The 21975-nt window shown below is 35.6% G+C and overlaps 1 protein-coding gene across 4 annotated transcripts in view; it reads left to right on the top strand.

Moving 5' to 3' along the window:
• The first annotated feature begins 1569 nt into the window (after positions 1–1569).
• The window catches only part of LOC144288366 (uncharacterized), a 164123-nt gene continuing 143717 nt past the window's right edge, over positions 1570–21975 (top strand). For all 4 annotated transcript variants that reach the window (XR_013356308.1, XM_077855890.1, XM_077855891.1 and 1 more), the window contains exon 1: positions 1570–1848. The gene's annotated coding sequence lies outside the window, so the exon portion shown is untranslated. The remainder of the gene's footprint in view (positions 1849–21975) is intronic.

The raw sequence follows: 21975 nt of genomic DNA on the forward strand, positions 1-21975 counted from the left end.
TGATTTCTATGTTTTTAAGCATAATGCGTTTAAAACTTTGAAAAATCTACGGAAATATTTATGAGAATAATAGATTGTATTCTCAACCACCAATTATCATGGTGGTTTATTTTCATGGACAATAATATGATGGTTCTAGAAATAACTTAATGATTGATCCCTTCTAGCATATCAATTCCCCTACTAACAACATGAATGTTAAAAGGTCTACACCATTCTTGTGAAACAACAGAAGTGCCAGGTGCAGCATATAAATATAGTGGATCATAACAAAAGTTTTCAGTCTCAAGTTCCCAAGGTTTTTCCATTATTTGGTTTAATTCTGCTCATATATTTGCATCTCCTTAAAGTTTTAGTTGGTAGAATAAATTCTGTAAACCCAACAGGAGAATGACCAGGTCAACTGCATCCAGAGATGTCTGTCCCTTATTTCTTCTGTGTCCAAACTCAGGCAATGAATAATCACAATATAAGTTGGAGGACCATATTGTGCAAAACTGCAGCCCTAGTATGGTGTCGGTATACCCAGGAATTTCTGCAGTTACTTCAGGAACACCAATAACCATGAAATATAAATATTTGAGCAAACCCAAATGACCAGAAAATACCTATGGCATGTATTGCATTGTGTTATGTCATCAAGTAAGAGATGCACAAAAAACAAAACAAAACAAAACAAAACACCACAATTCGTAGAAAATTCAGCTATATCTTTGAAGGTTAAGCAGTGACCACAGAGGATATTATTATTTGAAGAATATTCTTCTTGATATTTGATATGCTTCTCTTCTCATATATTTCAAAACACAGCTATTTACAATCCTTCTAATCTGATGGAGTGCAATAAAGTGTAACGTTGAAATATTGTCTGTTTCAACAAATGCATAAACAGATAAGTTAATATTTAGTGATACTGAGAGCATCAGTAGCTTGCTGTGGGTGTGCACATATTTCCACATTATAAAAGAGAGCAAAAAGGTCATATATATAATCAAAAACATTCCATACACATTACTCACTCGTATTATTGTTGAACATCTCTATGTCATGCTACTTCACTACTTTTTTTTTTGTTTTAACTGTTTTGCATGGCACTCTTTTTTTTTTAAGATTTTTTTATTTATTCATGAGAGAGAGAGAGAGAGAAAGATTGAGAGAGAGAGAGAGAGAGAGAGGCAGAGACACAGGTAGAGCAAGAAGCAGGCTCCATGCAGGGAGCCTGATGTGGGACTCGATCCCGGGTCTCCAGGATCACACCCTGGGCCGAAGGCGGTGCTAAACCACTTAGCCACCCAGGCTGCCCTGCCTGGCACTCTTAAGAATAAAATAAATGATTTCAACTCAGGACTTCCAGACTCCTGAGAAATAAAATAACTGAAAAATATAACAGAGATAGAAAAAACAATGGCACTGTTGGAATTCGCCTTGTTGGTAGATTAATAATGACCATAAATTCTTTGTTATTCTTCCATATGAGAGGTGTAGTTTAATTCCAAACTGGTCTCGATAGCTTGCTCGGCCAATACAGTCAGACAATGTGATGATGTAATAATATGATGTTCTCAGACTTGATTAGGTTACAAAAAGCCTTGTATCTGAATCTCTTGGAGCACTTGTTCTGGAGAAAACTAACAACCATGTAGGAAGACTGAAAACTTTACTTTTGAGAAGCCAAAGCACATGAAAAGAGACCATGAATAGTGTGATGCCAGAGTAAGAGAAAAAGAAGATGAGAAGGGGTCAGATCTTTAAAGTGCTGGGTATATGAGTGAAGAAGTCCTCTTTGAAGTGAAAACTCCAGCCCTATCTACTTCATATGGTCCTATAGATCAGTGATCAAACCACCAGGTGAGTTCTGAATCAAATTCAAATTCTGAATCCATAAATTTGTTAGCAAGACAAAAAGATTATTTTAAGACACTAGCAGTTTGTTTTGCAGCAATAGGTAACTGGGACAGGCTTCATAATTCCAAATCCCTACTTGGGTTTCACCTTGGTCTTGCAAATCTGCCAACCCTATGGGAATCATATAAAGTTAGAGCAAAATAGTTTTAATGTTCATGTTGTTCAACACTTTATTGATAATAAGAATGAGGTCAACACAAGTGAAATGACTTGAACACGTCCACATAAATATTTGGTGACTACCAGAGCTGGAACTAAAAACCACAGATTCCTGGGTCTGGCAGACCTATTTCCATTCACTTTACAGAATATCAAATTATTTCTTTTAAAAAATCCAGAATTTTAATGTCTTTTTCCTCCTAAGGAATTCCTGAGAAAATATATGCAGATCTGAAAAATTACTTTTATTTAATGATGGGAATTGAACTGGTAAAATTATATCAACCAGGATAAAAGTATAAAGTTTTCATAGTACTTTATTTTTATTTTAGAGTCACTAGATCTATATTGAAATATTTGGTTATTTTGAAGGAAATTATATGCAGGATAATTTTGATAATCAGTGATTAATAATGCATCAGGTGATATTTAAGATGTCAATGTAGAATAAAGAGGGAAACACCAAATTATCTGTATGGAGGCACAGATGACTTTTTGGAGTAAGAAATATAACTAGGTTTAGTAAAGTATCACCAGAAGATAGATGAGAATGGGCTTGGGGCATTCCTGGTTGACAGAATGGCATAAAGAAGGCAGTCACAAGTCAACTAGACTGGCGTATTCAGAAAATCATAAGGGATTTAATATAATTATCTCATATGGTTTAAATGAAGAGAATGACAAGATGGGAAGAAGATGGACAGTAGTAGTTGAGCAGCCTGAAATGTTTTTAAGAAGAGGACATATATGGTTGGGCTACACTGAGAGACCACCTTGGTATTTAGGTGGAGAAACTGGTAGGAAAAAGGAAAGGCTGGAGAAAGGTCTTCAACTAGGTAGCTCTCAACAGACTACATTCAAGAGATAATGAAGACCTGAAATCAGTGGTAGTGGTAGTGGGCTAGAGAAAGAGAATATCTGAAAAAATAAAAGGGAGAAATTACAAGGTAATGGTGATCAGCCAAATGGATAACTGGGATCAGGGAAAAGAGTAAGTTTAAGATGATGCCCAGACTTCTGGTTTAGAAGCTTTACTGGATGACTGGTTCCATGAATATACCTAGGGATTATAGGAAAGAAGGAAGTAAGCCAGGAAGGAAGGAATACATAAATAAATATTTAGAATTAAAAATAATTCAGTTTGAGATCCAATTTTAATTTATCTATGGAATAATCATATAGCTATGTTTATCACTCCACTATGAAGCCTTTTCTCAACTCTCATTCCCGAAATGGAGCCAAATGCTTCCTCCCTTATACCAGCTCTATTTCTCTGCACATTTCTGCTTGTATCCATTAACAATTTCCATGATATATTTTAATTACATTCATACATCAATATTTCCTTCTCTATTACCAGTTATTGAAGATTACAGATTATATGTCTCATAACAGGTAATTTTTCAAATCTCTCAGCCTGGGACTAAAGTCATGTCACAAAATAATAGCAAAGTAATTTTTTTCCTGATTTATCCTCCTACCACTTATGTAGCTCCAATTAGAGACCTTTAGCTTCAAAAATGGGTTTCTGAAACATCTCATAAAAGGCACCTTTTTCCCATATCCATATGGCCCAGTATGCTCCCGGCATATTTCCATATGCTCCAGTATTTTGCCAGTCACTCTGTTTTCTGCCAAGTATACCATTCATCTTTACAGCTGCTACATAGCAACATTATCTGGGGGTACTGGGAAAGATCCACAAGAGTAGCTCATCTGATTTTCTCTCCACATAAATCTCCTGCATTCCTACTCTGCTATGTCAGAGTTAAGCCTTCTCCTGGGATTGAAATTCCTTGAATGTGGAGAGCATTATTAGGCTATAGTATATTACACTTTTGGAATATCTTGGTTTTTTAGTTTGATCCTATCACCACAGGGCAAATAAAGTCCTACAGACAAGCTGTAGAATGTGTAAAATGTGTAAAAGTATCACACATTCTTGCCCCTCAGGGTCAAGTTATTGAAGACTTTTTATTTTTATTATTTTGAGAAGAGAGAGACGCAGAGAGAGACAGAGAATGAATAGGGAGGAGGAGAAGGAGAGAGAGAATATTAAGCAGATTCCACACCCAGCTCAGAGCCCAATGCAGGGCTTGAGCTCATGGCCCTGAGATCATGACCCAAGCTAAAATCAAGAGTCAGACACTTACCAACTGAGCCACCCAAGTGCTTCAGGCTTTTAAAATATCTTATCTCAAGAGAAAGTCATTTCAATTCCTATCTAATTAGGTCTATACCTTTAACAGCTATTTCCCATTTCCTGAGCCTGTGTGGATATAGGCAAAATCAGCAGAAGCTGCTTATTACAGAGCAGCAAGGATATAAGGAGGCTTTGCCCATGTAGTATCTACAAACTCAGAGAATTTCTCCAGGGTCCATTACTTCACATATGCATTAAACTCTTTTCAGTCCTATTATACACCCTCGTTTATATCTCACTTGGTTTCTCTCTGCTTATTCCATTTACACTTATGACTTGGCCTACCACAATTAGTTCCTATTTCATTGCATGATGCTGCCTTTCATACCAATGCCCGCAATTTCACATTTGATGACAACTCACAGACCAGCTCCATCACAATGATTATTTCTAATTTACTTTAAAAAGGGGTTAATCATTTTACCAACCATTCCAAACCATTGGCCATCCCTCCCTTACTTCCTTGCACTCGCTCATTTCCCACCTTCAGAAGGTTGCAGGCATCTTTCTGACTTTCATCACCCATCAGTAACAAAAGAGAATATACAGGTATATTTTACAGTTTTCCTATTATTCATTGTTGCAGACTTAGTGCTATTGTGTCCTCACAAAGCCCGATTAAATGGTTCATCATCAAGTCAGCCCAACTGGTGGGCGGGTCTGGCTGGACTAGATTCTAAAACAGAGCCATTTTCCTTGCCATGTGCCTGAAGGGCTCCTGTTAAAACCTTTGTTTTAAATGCTTTCTCTATTTTTTCTGTATCTCTGGATCTAGGTATTCAAATACTAAGTTCTCTTCTATAAAGCAGGTAATCTGTTGCGGAATTTACCTATCTTGACTGGGTTTCTTCTGTGTGACCCAATCTGAATATCTGTTTCTATTTCTTCCGACTGTAAACAACCAGAAGTCATAATTCGTCACACTTGCAAAACCTGTTATTCGTCAGTGAATTTTCCTTTAAATGCATTAAATATGGGTTCATCTTTCTGCCTACTGTATGATGCCAGAATCTGGTGATTATGTTTCACTTGCCACTCAAAGCCTTCCTATTACCAGGTAGTTGAATGCTTTCTATGTGGGTATCCCACCACAGGAAAGCTGTCATTGTTTTGGACTTTTGTTATTTCTTCCCCATACCGTGTCCTGCCTCAATTTATACCATTTTTTTTTTAAAGATTTTATTTATTTATTCATGAGAGACACACAGAGAAAGGCAGAGACATAGGCAGAGGGAGAAGTAGGCTCCCTGTGGGGAGCCTGATGCAGGACTTGATCCCAGGGCCCAGGGATCATAACCTGAGCTGAAGGCAGAGGCTCCACCACTGAGCCACCCAGGTGCCCCTATACCAAGCTATCTAACAACGCAGACTCTTACACTCTAATTTTGAAAATCATATTTTTATACAAAAGTCTTATAATTAAGCAACAATAATTTCAGAATAAAATTATGGACAATATTTTGGGAGATATTGTTCAATTTCCTTTGGATACAATGGCTTAGAGTTCAACTTTCTTTTAACTTTTCTATCTCCCAGCTTTTGTAAGGTTAATTCATGGATACACACACAAACTCACACACACTGACATCATACATACATACTTTACTTCAAAGTGGTGACAACAAATCAGTCCGATTAAGTCAATGGATCCTGACTTTGAAAAACACTGTCAATTTTCAGGGTCAAAGGGATGATCTGGCTTCCTTGGGCAGTGCTGACTCAAGATAAAAGATAGATATGAACTTATACGAGCTCTGAAATTTGAACAAAACAAATTTATCAGTGGTAAACCTTATGAAATGTTCCTCAACGAACATTGGGAGCACACAGCAGGTGGATTTAGAGACTTCAGTCTATATTGCATTCGATTTCGACTGTTTCCTTTGTGTTGTTCCCCATTTAGATATTCTTTTCCACAAACTGAAATTAAACAGAATTATTTGGTTATCACATAAGGAATCAATTTTTAATGAAGTGTGAATTTGGGTAAATCACGTAGTAAATGAAGACTTTATTTCCTCGCCCGTAGAATTGGGGAGTGATAAAAAAAAAAAAAAGAAGAATTAGGGAGTGATACCGCCCAAGGTGCAGAGGGGGAGGAAAGACACTGAGCGGCTCTACTACTGGAAGTTGGGCAGAGAACCCGAGTTGCCGGAGGAAGTGCCCGAGGGTGCATCGCACCTGGTAAACAGCTTAGTCACTTAGGCTAATGCTTTCTTCTATATTGTCATTTTTAAAAAATTTGTGTTGGGTTCATAACTTCAAAAATTGTAGGGAGAGGTAAGATTGAGGTGTAGCAGGCCCCCCGAGGACCGCCTCAGGAAAATCAGTTCTTGTTTGCTGTCTGTGCCCCGCGACCACCCACAGCCACGTTGCTGCCAGAGCGGAGGGCGGGACAGGTGGGCGGCGCCGAGCTCCGGGCCCCGCGGCGGTGAGCGCAGCTGGGGGGGGGGGGGGGCGCAGGGCCGCGATCCCCGATCCTCGGCGGACGGCCCCGCAGACGCGCACCGCGCGGAGCCCCAGGCCCCGTTGGGTGCAGGAGGGACCTGACTGGAAGCGGAGGCACAGGCCAGAAGAGACTGCAACGAAACAAGGCCAGAGTCCAGGTAAAGCCCCACATTGGCAAATCTGAGACCAAGGGCCTACCTTCCCAGACCAGCGCGGGGGGGGGGGGGGGGTGTCGCGGGGGGGCGGGGACCGCGGGGGGGACCGCGGGGCCCCGCCCTGCCTCCGCCACGTGACTGGCACGTGAGCCGCGCTTCTGGACGAGCAGAGCGCTGCGGGGGTGGGGAGTGTCGGATCCCGCGCCCGCACGGCTGAGCTTCGGGTGGAGGCAGAGCGACGGCAGCGGGCGCCTGCGGCTGGGGCTGGGGCTGGGGCTGGGGCTGGGGCTGGGGCTGGGCAGGAGGACGGAGCTCCGCTGCTGAGCTGCCCTGCTGAGCTCTGACCTTCAGTTGCCTCGGGGCACCTCTCATGGCCCCCATTCCAGGTCTCCCGGGTTGCAATTCAGGCTGTGAAGAAAATGATTTGTTTTCTGGCGAACGGGTCTTTTCTCAAATTTTGGCGTCCGCATTTTTGAACATCATGATGTAAGCCCCATGTCCCCTATCCTGCCAGCGCAGTTTCATGCATGAAGAGGTTTTGAATGTGACCATGGATTAAAATTAAATTTGTGAAATTGCAGCCCACCCTTGAGGTAACCGGAGATAGCTGGGATTTTCCTGAACTGCGATTAGGAGCTTTTGTTCCATTTTGGCAGAATGCTCCTTCAGAGAATCAGGGAGTTTCTGAGGCCCTCAAGCCTGAGATCCCTTTTTAGCCTTAATGGAACTATTCTGTGCCTGGCACTGCCCTGGGCACTGCCACGGAATCCAGACACTCGGATGTTTAGTACAGTCTCTTTTTCCAATAAAGTAAAGGGGCCTAGGGAAAAAAAAATGACCTACAGGTCTTCTCTTTGCATATAAAGAACACAAAAATTATTGTGATTTGATAGCATTCACATAGTGACTCCATATGCTTGTGGAGAAAGAAAAATGTTTTGTTTTGAATTTTAGTATAAGTTATTTTTGTGCAAAGTTCATAAGGAAGTATACTTCTTTTGGATGGTTGCATATTTTTAAATGAATTATATCGCTTATTGAAAATGGAGGACAGTGTTGTATTTTTAGATGTCAAACTTTCTTTTGAGTATATTTATGACGGTAAAAGAAGTATAATTTGATGTGGAATAGTGTTCTAGATCCAATTTTAACTAAATGTGAAGTTTCTGGAAGTATTACCAAGAAACAAGTACCCAACATTCAGTAGTAAACAACATATGGAACTTTAGCCAAATTAAAAAAAAAAAAAAAACTTTGGTTATGTGTTAATCTATTTTTGTTTTAACTCTAATATTAGTTAACAGTCATATTCTGAGTATGACAAACCATATGAATCAGCATGAGGCAGTCTGATCAATAGCTTGGTTACTGATCTTAATTAATCTGAGAAGAAATGTGTTTTATACCAAAAGGGTGCTTTAGGTATGCCAATGAAACTATAAGCTGGTAGGTAAATGTTTATTCCAGCTGCAGTTCCTTGATGGATACATGATCTACTCAAGAACCATTCTAGAAAATAAACTGAAAAACATTATTATAAAAAATTAAATTTTTTTACTTCTCAATATATGATCTGGTTACTATGGAAACTCACAATCTGGCCTGGAAGCAATTAATTTTTCAGAAACACATTCCCCAGTCTGGTGGTACAGTATCTTCAACAATCATAAAACTAAGCGCCCTAATATTTAGTCACTCATTTAAAATGATGTTTTAAAAATTACTATTTCATAGTATACCTTTTCTAATGTAGTATTGATATGCTGGGTATATAATATAATTCAGAATCCAGATGAGCTAGATAGTTAAGTGAGAAAACAAACCTTTCCTCAACATAATTAGGGGTAAGCAAAACTTAGGTAAATTAAGGAAAAATTAAGCTTTACGGTTACAAAGAGATGCCCTTCAGCATTATATATTACCTCAAAATTAGACTTGGAATGGGATATTGGAAAACTGGCCATTCCCTTCTGGTAAATTATTTTTTAATATTACTAATCAATAACAGCAATATAAAAATGCACACATTATGTCTGTAATTTCATATGAGCTACATAACAACCTTGTCACAGAGTTGTGAAATATGATGATGATGAGCTTCATTTTAAAAGTAATAAAGCACATTAAAATAATTTAAGGCATTTTGCTCCAAAGGGCACCAGTGTTCAACAACTTCTAAGTAGCAGAGTAGGTATACGTACCATTTCCAAGGCTATGCTGTGTCAGCTGTGAACTCAGTGGTAGAAGTGCATATAAAGAAGCCTCTTCTATTTGCGGACATGGAGCTATGTTATGTGACACACAATTAAAACCAGGGTATGGGATGAAGCCTAATTATAACAGTGCCACTAAGATAAATTCAATATGCTTTCTCCTTCCTCATTTACAACTTCAGTGTATTTATTCAAGAGTGAAGGAAACACATTTACTGAACACATTCTATGTGCCTGGCATGGTTTCTGACATTTTTATCTATTGGACTTCATCTTGGGCAAAAAAAACTTTTAAGATAGATTTAATTTTAATTAAATTTGAAATATAAAAGATGTGCAGGTAGTTTTCACTATTTTCAGATAATTGGTACTAGAAAGGGGCAAAATAAAAAGGGATGAAATGCCATAGTAATTAGCAACAATAAGCTTGAATTGGGACTTTACATTAAATATTTGAAAAATTAAAAGTAACACTTAACCTTACATACAATGAAATATAGGTTATAACTTTAATTTTTGCCTTATATTTATTAAACTGTGTATAATAAGATATATTTAATAAAATAGGTATATTTATGTGTTTAACTTGGGGCATAATTGTTATGAAGAAATATTTCATGCTATGATATATTTGATGTCATGTTTGATTTGTAAAATAACATAAAGAGAACCTGTTCGCAAAAATACACTTTGGGAAGTTTTTACTTTTCTCGAAGTCCTTTCTTAATCCTGTGATTTTAAAATAATTTTGTTTTGAAGCACTTTTACTATTTTTAGATGTTTCTTTTTCAGACTTTATCATATCTAATACTGAAATATCCTTTGTTTAACACCTTTGGGTTTAATTTGAGTGGTTTTTAGCTTAATTTTAATCAAGTTTATCATATTGTATAATTTTTGGATCATTAGAAGATTTTCTTTGCAGATAATTTGAATTGATTTTTTTTTATTTCAAGTCACCCAATGATTAGTTATTGAGTCCTGACTGTAAACTATGTGTCTGGCACTGTTTTAGGTTCAGGGATGAAAATTAGTGTCCTTTAACCAGGTGGAGCATATATTTCATTTGGGGAAAGCAAATACGCAATATATGAATTAATCAGCTTATAAGACAAACTCAGGTAATGATAATTGCTATGCAAATGTATTATGGTAATATGATAGAAATTGACTAGGGGTTAGTGGGGTTGCTGGTGTGGCTGACGTATTCAGGAAAGATTTATTGAGCTTACACTAAAATGATGTGAAGGGATCATTTGAGGCTATTAAGAAGAGTATTCTAAATATAGAAACTAGCAGGTAGAAAACTGTTGGATGGGAACAGAGCCACTGTATTCTATGAGCAGGGTAAGGATGTGTGTAGATAGAGTGTGCAGAAGGGAAGTTAGAGAGGTTAGAGTTAGGCACTCTGTTAGGTAGAATATGATTGGCCATAATAATGAGTTAGATTTTATGCTGATTGAAATAAATGTTTTGGGGGGTTTTATAGGGAAAGAATACAGTCTATTTTTTAAACAATTAGAAGGATTTTAAAAGGATTACTTTGGCTGATATATGGGAGAAAATAATGGTAGCAGAAATAGTAATTAGAAGACTGTTGTATTAAATTAGGAGTGAAATTATAATAAAATGGGTAAGTATGGTAGCAAGATACACATGATTTGTTTGTAATCAGAACATAGTTGGAAACTAAAGCAAATAGGATATAATAATAGATAGATTAGTGACGCCTGGGTGGCACAGCGGTTGAGTGTCTGCTTTCTCCGCTCAGGGTGTGATCCTCAGTCCTGGGATCGAATCCCACATGGGGCTCCCTGCATGGAGCCTGCTTCTCCTCCCTCTGCCTGTGTCTCTGCCTCTCTCTGTCTCTCATGAATAAATAAATAAAATCCTTTAAAAAATAATAGATTATATAAAAGATAGATTATGTGAGAAGCAGAAGAATCAAAGAGTATTCCTAAGTTTATGGGAAAAGGAACTCACTGCCTGATATTTGCATTTACTGAAGTGAGAAGACTTGGTTAAATCCAAGACCTAATGTTTCTCTTTGACAAAGTTAATATATATATATATATATATATATATATATATATATATACCTCCAAGCAGAGAAGGTTTGTAGATAGTTGGGTATAAATGAAGATGGCTAAGGCTATAAATATGAAATCAGTCATCAGCATGCAGATAACCTTTAGAAACATGTAGATATTGGGAACAAATGATAAGAAATTATCTTCAATGACTGCTAAAATGACTGGGTGAAAAAGTTGAAAGAAAACCTTATAATGTTTGGATATGATCTGAAATTGATCAACTTTAACTGTCTAAAAAGATAGACATGATATTCTCTTTATTTGAAATGCATAGCAACTAAAAATAAATAGCACCACATATGAAATGTTCCTTTCTAAAAATTTAACATGAATCTCATTATATCTCTTGGTCTAGTTGAGTTTACAGAAAGAATTGGGGATGCAATTAGCCAAATAGAAGATGTTAGAAATTCTATAGGACTAAAAACTAGTTTCCTTAAGAAGAGAATTGGGGAAAAAAGGAGAAAGAGCTATTCTAGATTAAAAATTTAAAAGACATGTAAATAAAGCTCAATCCATAGAATTTATTATGATCTTGATTTTTTAAAAAAGCAAATATAAAAAAATAGTTATTGAAATTGGATAATCAGAGATTTTAACACTGACAAGATATAAGAAAAATAACTTTTATGGCAATACTTCAAACAAAAACCTCTGAATTATTGAAGGGAGAAATGACATATGCCTGGTTTAAAATGGTCCAGCTTTGGGTGGGTAGATAATAGGCATGATAAATGAACCAAGATTCATCCTTTATTGGCCATTATGAATCTGGATTATAAAAAAAGATTTATGAATCTTTTATCTATGCTTGAAAATTGCCATGATAATCATATTTATGCATAAACAAAAGAGTAAATACATAAAATATTAAAATATAAAGCTATGGAAAACCTAAGAAGAACATAGAGGAAAGGGTTGAAGAGAAAACCTTGGAGGAGCTCAAGCATTTAAGGATTGAAGAGTCACGAAGTAGCTGAGAAGGACTGTTAGGTATGTTGGAGGGAAGCCAGATAAATGTCATGTCATTGCATCGAGAGGGATGTGTGCGTGCATGTGTGTGTTTTAAAGATAATGAAGGGAGTAGTCAGGAGTGCAAAATGCTTCTGAGATGAGGACTGAAAATTCACCATTAGACAAAACACGATATTGGTAAAGTGTCATTTTTAAGACCAGTTTCATTGTGTTGCAGAAAAAAGAATATGAATGGAGTGGTTTAGAAGAGAATAGGAGATGGAAAAGGGCAGACAGCAATATGGACAACTTTTTAAGGGAATTGAACTGAGACATGAGGAGGCAACCGAATTCTGATATGTGATAAATAATGTGTGTTTTTAAAAAATTGGATGATATCTAAGCAAGTCTGTATACCCACAAAGTACTGCAGTAGAATAAAAGGAAAGTGCTAATATACTAAAGATGGAGAGAATTACACGGAATAGTTTCTTTTGATGGAAAGGATAGGATTCTGCATATAAATAATGATACGAACATAAATACTTTTTGTGATCACAGAACAGAAAGGAAGACCAGCACAGGTAGATACAGATTTGGTGGTAGAAATAATAAAATCACTTGTATCTAATAACATCTTTTTGTCCATAAAGTATGATTGAGCTATAGATTGGACCTTTCAGGAGAAAGATTGGGAAATTGCTATATCAAAAAATGAAAAAAAGCAATTTCCGTGTAGCAGAGTGATTGTCAGTCTTTAATGCTTATTTGAGATTGGTGGCTACAAATTTGAAGCAAGCTAGTATGGTCAGTGTAGTTTGATATTCTCCAGAAGTACTCAGTTGCTTGATTATAAACATGGGGTAAGCCTACAGTTTGGATCAAAGAGGTTTGACATTTTTTTGCTGGTCAACACAATAGTAGAAGAAAGACCAAGGAAGTTAGGGATGTTTGCAAGGATGTATAACCATGTGGTAATGGTTTGACAGTGTGAGAGAGGTTGGTTAGCTGTTGGCATGAGCGTACTGGAGTAAGTGAACTGGAAAGATGAGAGATGGTGGTCAGAAAATGGGGTGTTGAAAAGTGCAATTTGAGGGGTAGCAGGGTGGCTCCATTGGTTAAGCATCTGACACTTGTTTTTTGCTCATGTCATGATCTCATGATCGTGGGATTGAGCCCCCCACCAGGCTCTGTGTTCAGTAGGGGAGTCTACTTGAAATTCTGTCTCCATCTTTCTCTGTCTCCCCGCCCCATACTCTCTCTCCCAAAATAAATAAATCTTTTAAAAAAGTATTGTTTGAGGGATAGTGCTGCTATTAATATTAACAATTTATATTAATATAACTATACAGCATTTAAATGTAATTTATAATGTATTAATAATATATTATTGATATATTGAAGATAAACTCAACCTAATAAAGATATGAATGGGTGATTGAAATTAGATTAAGGAAAATTTGCTTGAGGAATAGGAAACCAAGAAACTAAGAAACTTAAAAACAAGTTTTCAATTTATCATTTACATGGTTACTGATATAACCAAAAAAAGATACCAAAAGTGGTGGTCAAAGAGAAGACGTTTTAGTTGAAGACAGCAACATATTTTCAAAGATCTGACCTTTATGAAGGAGGAAGAAGATAAAAAAGAAAAAGTCACAGTAGGAAAAAGTAGGGGAACAAGAGTATCATGTAACATATAAAAAACTTCTGTAGATTCTGATGTATGTGAAGGGGAAAAAGTGGTTTCCTTTAGCCTAAATTTGAGTGGACTACAAGGGAACATTATGTCCTTGTTATATGGCTAGATATTACTTGTAATGACAAGATATAAAGAAAACAAAAGTAGAGATTTTTGAGAATATCGTGTGGGGGGTTTGATGAAGACAGATTTTGAATCCTAGAAGCATGTTGCAAGAGACCGAGATTGATAAAATGTTAAGTGTGACAACTGGGATCAGATAGAGATATATGTAGTGAACGATATGGGGATGGCCATCCTAGAAATTGAATCACCAGGATGAATATTCTTTTTATGGTTAATGAATGGAGACCAACAGAACAGTAAGATGGAATGGGGGCAACAGTTTTTTAAGGAGAAAGAGAAATAGCCAAATATGGTTGATATGGGTTTTGATAATTTTAAGGAAGAAATGAGAAAATAGTTATCAGGCAGCTGGTAAGTTTTGCATAGTTGTTTTTTCATTTCAGATCAGAAATGAAAGTAAATCTTGATTTCTATATTCTTTTTGACATACTACTGATCTCAGCATTTTATTTGTTTGAAACCAATAAATATCTTGTTGTCTGTTACTTAATTTCCTCCCTTTTTAAATTCACTTCTATTTATTGTATTTCGTAGCACTGAACCTTGCTTACCTATTGCTTTACCTTATTTGTCCTATTATTGCCAGCAAAGTTTTATCACAACAGCCACAGTGATAAACACTGATGTCTGTTAAAAAATAGGATCAAATAAAGCATCATTCCTATGCTGTTACCTCAGGAGAGCTGTGAGATATTCAGTATAAAGGACAAAAGTGTCAAGATGGTGGACCGGGGAGTGTGGTAGGCAGATGTTTTCTTTTTTCTTTTTTTAAGATTTTATTTATTTATTCATGAGAGACACAAAAAGAGAGGCAGAGACACAGGCAGAGGGAGGAGAAGCAGGCTCCATGCAGGGAGCCAGATGTGGGACTCCATCCCACACTCTGAGCCAAAGGCAGACGCTCAACCACTGAGCCACCCAGGCATCCCAGCAGATGTTTTCTAACTTCTGATTTGGTACTAATTCTGGAAGGGGCCGGATAAGTTTGTGCTTTTGATATAAAAAACAATAGTAGAATATCTATATGTTTGCTTATTCGCCACATAATTCCAAAAAAAGAAAAATCTTTAGGTGACTTCCAACAGCATTTACTATATAATAAGATAAAAACGAAATTTGGATTCAATAATGCATGGCTATTAAATACGGATAAATGAAAAAAAAATAAAAAGTAAATACAGATAAATGTTTAGATCTACACTTTAAAACATTATAAAATAGATGTATTTATCCAAAGTAAGCACTATAATAAATTTTTACCCTAATGGCTCTTTCTTCTGAAGAGAACATAAAATAAAATAATAATTAAATGAAAGCAAAAATATCTTAAGTACCAATAGTTCATTTGTGCTTTGGTTTCCCTTACCTTCATAGACGTATCTTACAAGAAGTTGCTGTGGCCAAGTTCAAAAAGGGTGTTGCCTGTGTTCTCCTCTAGGATTTTGATGGATTCTTGTCTCACATTTAGATCTTTCATCCATGTTGAGTTTATCTTTGTGTATGGTGTAAAAAAATGGTCCAGTTTCATTCTTCTGCATGTGGCTGTCTAATTTTCCCAGCACCATTTATTGAAGAGACTATCCTTTTTCTAGTGGATAGTCTTTCCTGCTTTGTCGAATATTAGTTGACCATAGAGTTGAGAGCCCATTTCTGGGTTCTCTATTCTGTTCCACTGATCTGTGTGTCTGTTTTTGTGCCAGTATCACATTGTCTTGATGACCACAGCTTTGTAGTACAACTTGAAATCCAGCATTGTGATGCCTTCGGCTGTGATTTTCTTTTTCAATATTCCTCTGGCTATTTGGTTTTTTTTCTGAATCCACACAAATCTTAAGACTATTTGTTCCAACTCTCTGAAAAAAGTCCATGGTATTTTGATAGGGATTACATTGAACATGTAAATTGCCCAGGATAAAAAGCTGCTCAGCAAAAGAAACAACAAAACTAAAAGACAACCAACAGAATGGGAGAAGATATTTGCAAATGACATATGAGATAAAGGGCTAGTATCTAAGATATATAAAGAACTTATTAAACTCAACAGCAAAGAAACAAATAATCCAATCATGAAATGGGCAAAAGACATGAACAGAAATTTCACCAAAGAAGACTTACACATGGCCAACAAGCTCGTGAGAAAATGCTCTGCATCACTTGCCAAAAGGGAAATACAAATCAAAACCACAATGAGATACGACCTCACACCAGTGAGAATGGTGAAATTAACAAGACAGGAAACAACAAAGGTTGGAGAGGATGTGGAGAAAGGGGAACCCTCTTGCACTGTTGGTGGGAATGTGAGCTAGTACAGCCACTCTGGAAAACTGTGTGGAGATTCCTCAAAGAGTTAAAAATACAGCTACCCTATGACCCTGAAATTGCACTGCTGGGGATTTACCCCAAAGATACAGGTGCAATGAAAAGCCGAGACACCTGCACCCCAATGTTTATAGCAGCAATGTCCACAATAGCCAAACAGTGGATGGAGCCTTGGTGTCCATCGAAAGATGAATGAGTGAAGAAGATGTGGTCTATACATACAATGGAATATTACTCAGCCATTAGAAATAACAAATACCCACCATTTGCTTCGACGTGGATGGAACTGGAGGGTATAATGCTGAGTGAAGTAAGTCGATCGGAGAAGGACAATTATTATATGGGTTCACTCATATGGGGAATATAAAAAATAGTGAAAGGGATTATAGAGGAAAGGAGAGAAAATGAGTGGGAAAAATCAGAAAGGATGACAAAACATGAGAGACTCCTAACTCTGGAAAATGAAGAAGGCATAGTGAAAAGGGAAGTTGGCAGGGGGATGGGGTGACTGGGTGACAGACACTGAGGGGGGCACTTGATGGAATGAGCACTGGTGTTATACTATATATTGGCAAATCGAACTCCAGTAAAAAAATATACATTAAAAAAAAGAAAGAAAGCAAAAATAATGAGGTTCAAATATACGTATTTTTGATGGCTTCATATAATTTATCAGTAAATTCTAGATTGTATGAACACACGTGTTTTGTATATTACTTCTTTTTAAAAAAATATTTATTTATTTATTCATTAGAAGAGAGAGGCAGAGACATAGGCAGAGAGAGAAGCAGACTTCTTGCAGGAACCCTGATGTGGGACTCAATCCCCAGATCTGGGATCATGCTCTGAGCCAAAGTCAGATGCTCAATTGCTGAGCTACCCAGGCATCCTTGTATATTACTTCTATATGAAATATAGGTCTTTATATCAATTTGTAATATATCTATTTTAACCCTTGATAAGATTAAACTTGTCAAGATGATTTCTTGACTAAAATACACATAAAACTATAATTTTGTGTAGTTGGTTCTTTATATCAAAATAACTCTTTGTAGTAACAAGCAATTATCTTACTTTGTGTATCACTAAATTCATTAAAATACACTATTGTCAAACATACATTTTGAGTTGTTTTTCTCTCCATATTCTTATATTCAACTCACTATGGTATAAAGAATTTGTGTTGTAAAATGAATAAAGGTTGGAAGTTTATTTAAGTTATAAAAAGGGATTATGTCATCTATTCAAAAATAAAGTTTATATTTGATTAAAACTATAATCCAGACTTCTTGCTTCATTTTATCCCCAATGCAGCTGCTATAATCAGACAAGTTTAATGTCACATCAGTAAGGAAAAGTTGCTTAATATATATTATGAATTAGGTAAATAAAATATTTTACATAAATCCATTATGTTTAGAACTCAAATAAAGTATCTTTTATTGCATTCTAGGTGAAAATAATTGTATCAGTCCAAACTAAAAAGTTGATATGTTTTTTAGTCTCTATAAATTGAGAGAAATGTATTTTATGTGAGCTATAAATATCTGTAGTCATAGCATGATAATAAAAATGATTTCTTTCTTTGAATTTTAGGGATGTTTGCTACAGTACAGAAACAATGTAAAATACCAAAATTTATTCATATGTTATCATAGTATTTCAATTGCTTTTTGAATATTCCTTATAAGAAAATTAATGCCTCTAACATTTTACTTTACAGAAATATTTTATTAAATATGACTCATTTTCAAATGTAGCGATTTGATAGATGTTTTAAAATAATCCCTAATATCTCTTAACTACATACTAAAATTCTATTGCAAGTAATTTTAAATATTTAAAAATACAGTGAGAATATATTAAAAGTTCAGATTTTCTTAAAATCAATAGCATTAAGATTTTGCTTTAAGATTGTAAGCAGACTTTAGAAATCTAAATGGCCCCTAAATTTCATTTCCCCAGAATCGTATGAGCATTACAAATAATTACAAATTATTTTTTTCTGGGATGCCTGGGTGGCTCAGCAGTTGAGCATCTGCCTTTGGCTCAGGGTGTGATCCCGGAGTCCTGGGATTGAGTCCCACATCGGGCTCCCTGCATGGAGCCTGCTCTTCCCTCTGCCTGTGTCTCTGCTTCTCTCCCTCTCTGTGTGTCTCATGAATAAATAAGTAAAAATTAAAAAAAAAGATTATATTTTTCTTTCTAATATTTTTATCTGTAACCTTTTTTCTGAATGCTATTTTTCCTTTGTATACCAAAGTGTTTATTCATATTGCAGTTCAGATAAACGTAGGTCAGAGAGTTCACATATGTATTCATAAAATGCCTTTGAATTCTTGACAGCAGAAAATATGAATGAATACATGAAGTCACAGAGTGCCTAACTTTTCTACTAGGTTATTTAAATTAATTGTTTGGGTTATTCCTTATTTCTTAATAGTTCCTGTAGCAACTTCTATTCAGAAGATTTACACAAATATATCCTGCATGAATTATGTAATTCATTACACCAATTTTTTCTAGATCACCTTCAGGAACACATTTTAGCTTTGGAATAGAAATCATATAGAAGTCAGATGGTCTCTTAACATACTACCTGGAGCTACTTGCTAGTGAAAAAAAAAAAATCAGTTAAAATGTGTAAATACTGCTTATTTCAACCACTGAATTCCACTATTTGAGATAGGGTTTCTGGACAAGGTATGACCTGTGTTGAATCAACATGTTCTAGATAGCCTGAAAATTTGATCTTAGGGTTCAACCAAAATTAAAATGTTTTGAGTTTATACAAACTAGTTGGATTTGCTAACCATTCTTGTTAGAAAATAGAAGCCAAAAGCTTACCTTTAAGCCAGCAAAACTGTGGCTGGTTTTATTCCTTACTAACTTACATGAATTTGACTCTTGACATATAATAGTTCTGAGCTTATTTTACTAAAGCTACCTACACGTTTTTCTTTACTTGTCATTATGAAAGAATTGTACATTAATGATTTAGCTAGCACCTTTACTAAATCAAAAGTGAAAGGGCACATCACATCTAACAGTTTCTCTCTAAAATCAAGTCTTTGTTTCTCTCTCTCTCCCTCTCTCTCTCTCTAATTTTAGTAGAAGCAATGAATTCAGTTTATCCCATAATAGAGCTCTTTTCACCCTTAAAGGCTGACTTCAAATGCTTTTTTTCTCATTGAATCCTTCCTTAGCATCTTATTAACACTTTAACCAATTTGTGTTTGTGCTTTTTAAATAGATTGGTTATATCCTTTTAAGTACTCTTTCTTTATACTCTATTAATGCAAGTTAAATTTTCTGAAGCTAGGGTTCACGTCATAATCATATTTTATTGTGTGTATATTTGGAATTAAAATATTTTCATTAATATTCTCACTTTCAATCACATTAAATCACACACTCATAAAAGCTTATGTTATAACCCTCCATTTAAGAAGTAATTATTGAAGGAAAAAATATTTGAGAGTCAGTGGTGAAATTCAGAAACTTAGACAAATAGAGAGTTATTTTAGGATAATGATTAGGGAGACATTTCCATGCGATCATGCAATAGTTTTACATAAGTGGTCTCCTTTGGTTCTTCACTCACAAATATAGGTACTATTAATATATCTTATTAGGCTCTGTTTCAGAGTGTCCTTTAAGTTAGCTTTCTTATCAACTTCCTTAGGGCTTTCCCACAATATTTTATCCCCAACACCCCCCCGCCCCCCCCACTACCTATTTTACTGTTGTCCTCTATTAATATTTTTGTAACATGACATTTAGGCATGAAAGTCGTTCAAACTTTCCACATCTCAATTGGAAAAAGGAAGAAGGGGAATAGGAGCATGTGGCAAATGAAAAAAGGATTATTAGTGACTTAAATGTGAAGTCAGAATGGGCAACACATGACCATCTTATGAAAGGCCTTCTAAACATAGTATAACTTACTTTGAGTGGTGAAAGAAACTACATGATAAGCATGAGACTATATTAACTAAAAGAATACTCAAATTTCCAGCGATTTGAAGGACCATCAGTAAAATTAAACTGGAGTGTTAAGGAATCAATGATAAAAGAAGTAGTAGCAAGAAAGGGGAAGTAAGCATGAGAGAATTAGCATGACTATTGCTGCATTATAATATTCTGGAAACTTATGTACTCTAAATTCTCTCTCCATGACTATGTAAATCTTAATGAGTAAGTGGCTTTTGGCTTTTCTAATTCCTAATTGAAAAGAGCAAAAGCAAAATCAGAATATGAATTTATGGTATCACTTTCCCCTTCCTTGGTAAGACTCCTCTGATTACCTAACTGAACTATATGTATATTGCATAACTAAACATAATCATACATTTGGAGTACCTCAACAAATCCATTAATTTATGGTCATGGCTTATAGTCTACTCTAAACTAATATTTTGTGGGAGATATAGGTGCAATACTTTGATAAAACCCACCACCTAATTAAAGAAATAACTATGTCAGAAGTAAACACCTTTAGAATTTTACTCAGGCTTTTCAGAAACCCCCAAATGTATGTGTGTGGGTATTTGTATGTGGGATAGTGGTTACCAAAATATTTCTTAGAATCAATGATTAGCATATCCCTCTCATACTTTCTTTCAGAGAAGATTATCTGAACCTTAATACCAACTCTAAATTTCCAATTTAATAGTCTTCTGAAATTTCTCAATTCTTGGCTCACAAGTCCTGCCCCCTCCTATATTATACATCATCTTTCTTTTCTATTTGAAAAATGCTTTCTCCTACTGCAGTTACCATTGGTTTAGCATTTTGTGTTTTTGCTAAGCCACCAGATTGATTAGGTGAATAAAATGCTCAGCAAAGGGGCTGATTTCTTTCTGAAGGATGGCACAGGAAGAGGGCACGTGCCTGGAAATAATTATCTTTTTCTTTTACACACATCAGTTTAGAAGTGTAAATTGCTATTCTGTGCTCAAGTTCTAAGTCATTTTAATTATTAAGAATTTTATACCAAGAAATCTTGAAAATGTAAGCTAAATAAACTTCAGTTTAACAGCATTGTGACTTAAAAAATACGAATTTAAAATGTTAAAGTAATATCAAAACTGTCAAAATCATAATTTGTGGGTTATATTTTTCCTTTGTAGATGTTAACCAACTTCTGCCTTTTTTTTTTACTTTGATAAAATACCTTGAAACCAAAATACTTGAGTATAAAGTTAGAAGTTTTCTTTAATTTTTTTACGTGAAAACATAAACTATGAACTCCCTTCTGTCACTGCAACATATCCCAAGCTTGTAGTGTATTTGCCCTACCAAAGCTCTGTAATTAACCACTTCTTCAATGAACTCTGGCTCCTTTCTCTAGTAAATGAAATATAGAAACCAAGATCTGAGTATTAGAAGTGCCACAGGAGTGCTTGCAGGCCTCCCTAATGGAGAGAACTAAGAAACCTATGTATATTAAACCATGCATGCACTCACATTTATGTTTATTTCAGTGTCTGTATATGTATCAACACTTTCTAGTAACACCATATGGGTTCATGTTGATGCCTGTGACTCAAATCTAGAACCAGAAGACCGACTTTAATGTATAATGTTAATTTTACTGCCTATAATATATATAGATACAGACATACATATTTAAGAATAATTACTGAAGCAACACAAGTAAAAGTTATAGTTTAAAAAATGAATGGGGGAAAAAAGT

Source organism: Canis aureus, chromosome 18, assembly GCF_053574225.1.
Source record: "Canis aureus isolate CA01 chromosome 18, VMU_Caureus_v.1.0, whole genome shotgun sequence".
Lineage (NCBI taxonomy): Eukaryota > Metazoa > Chordata > Mammalia > Carnivora > Canidae > Canis > Canis aureus.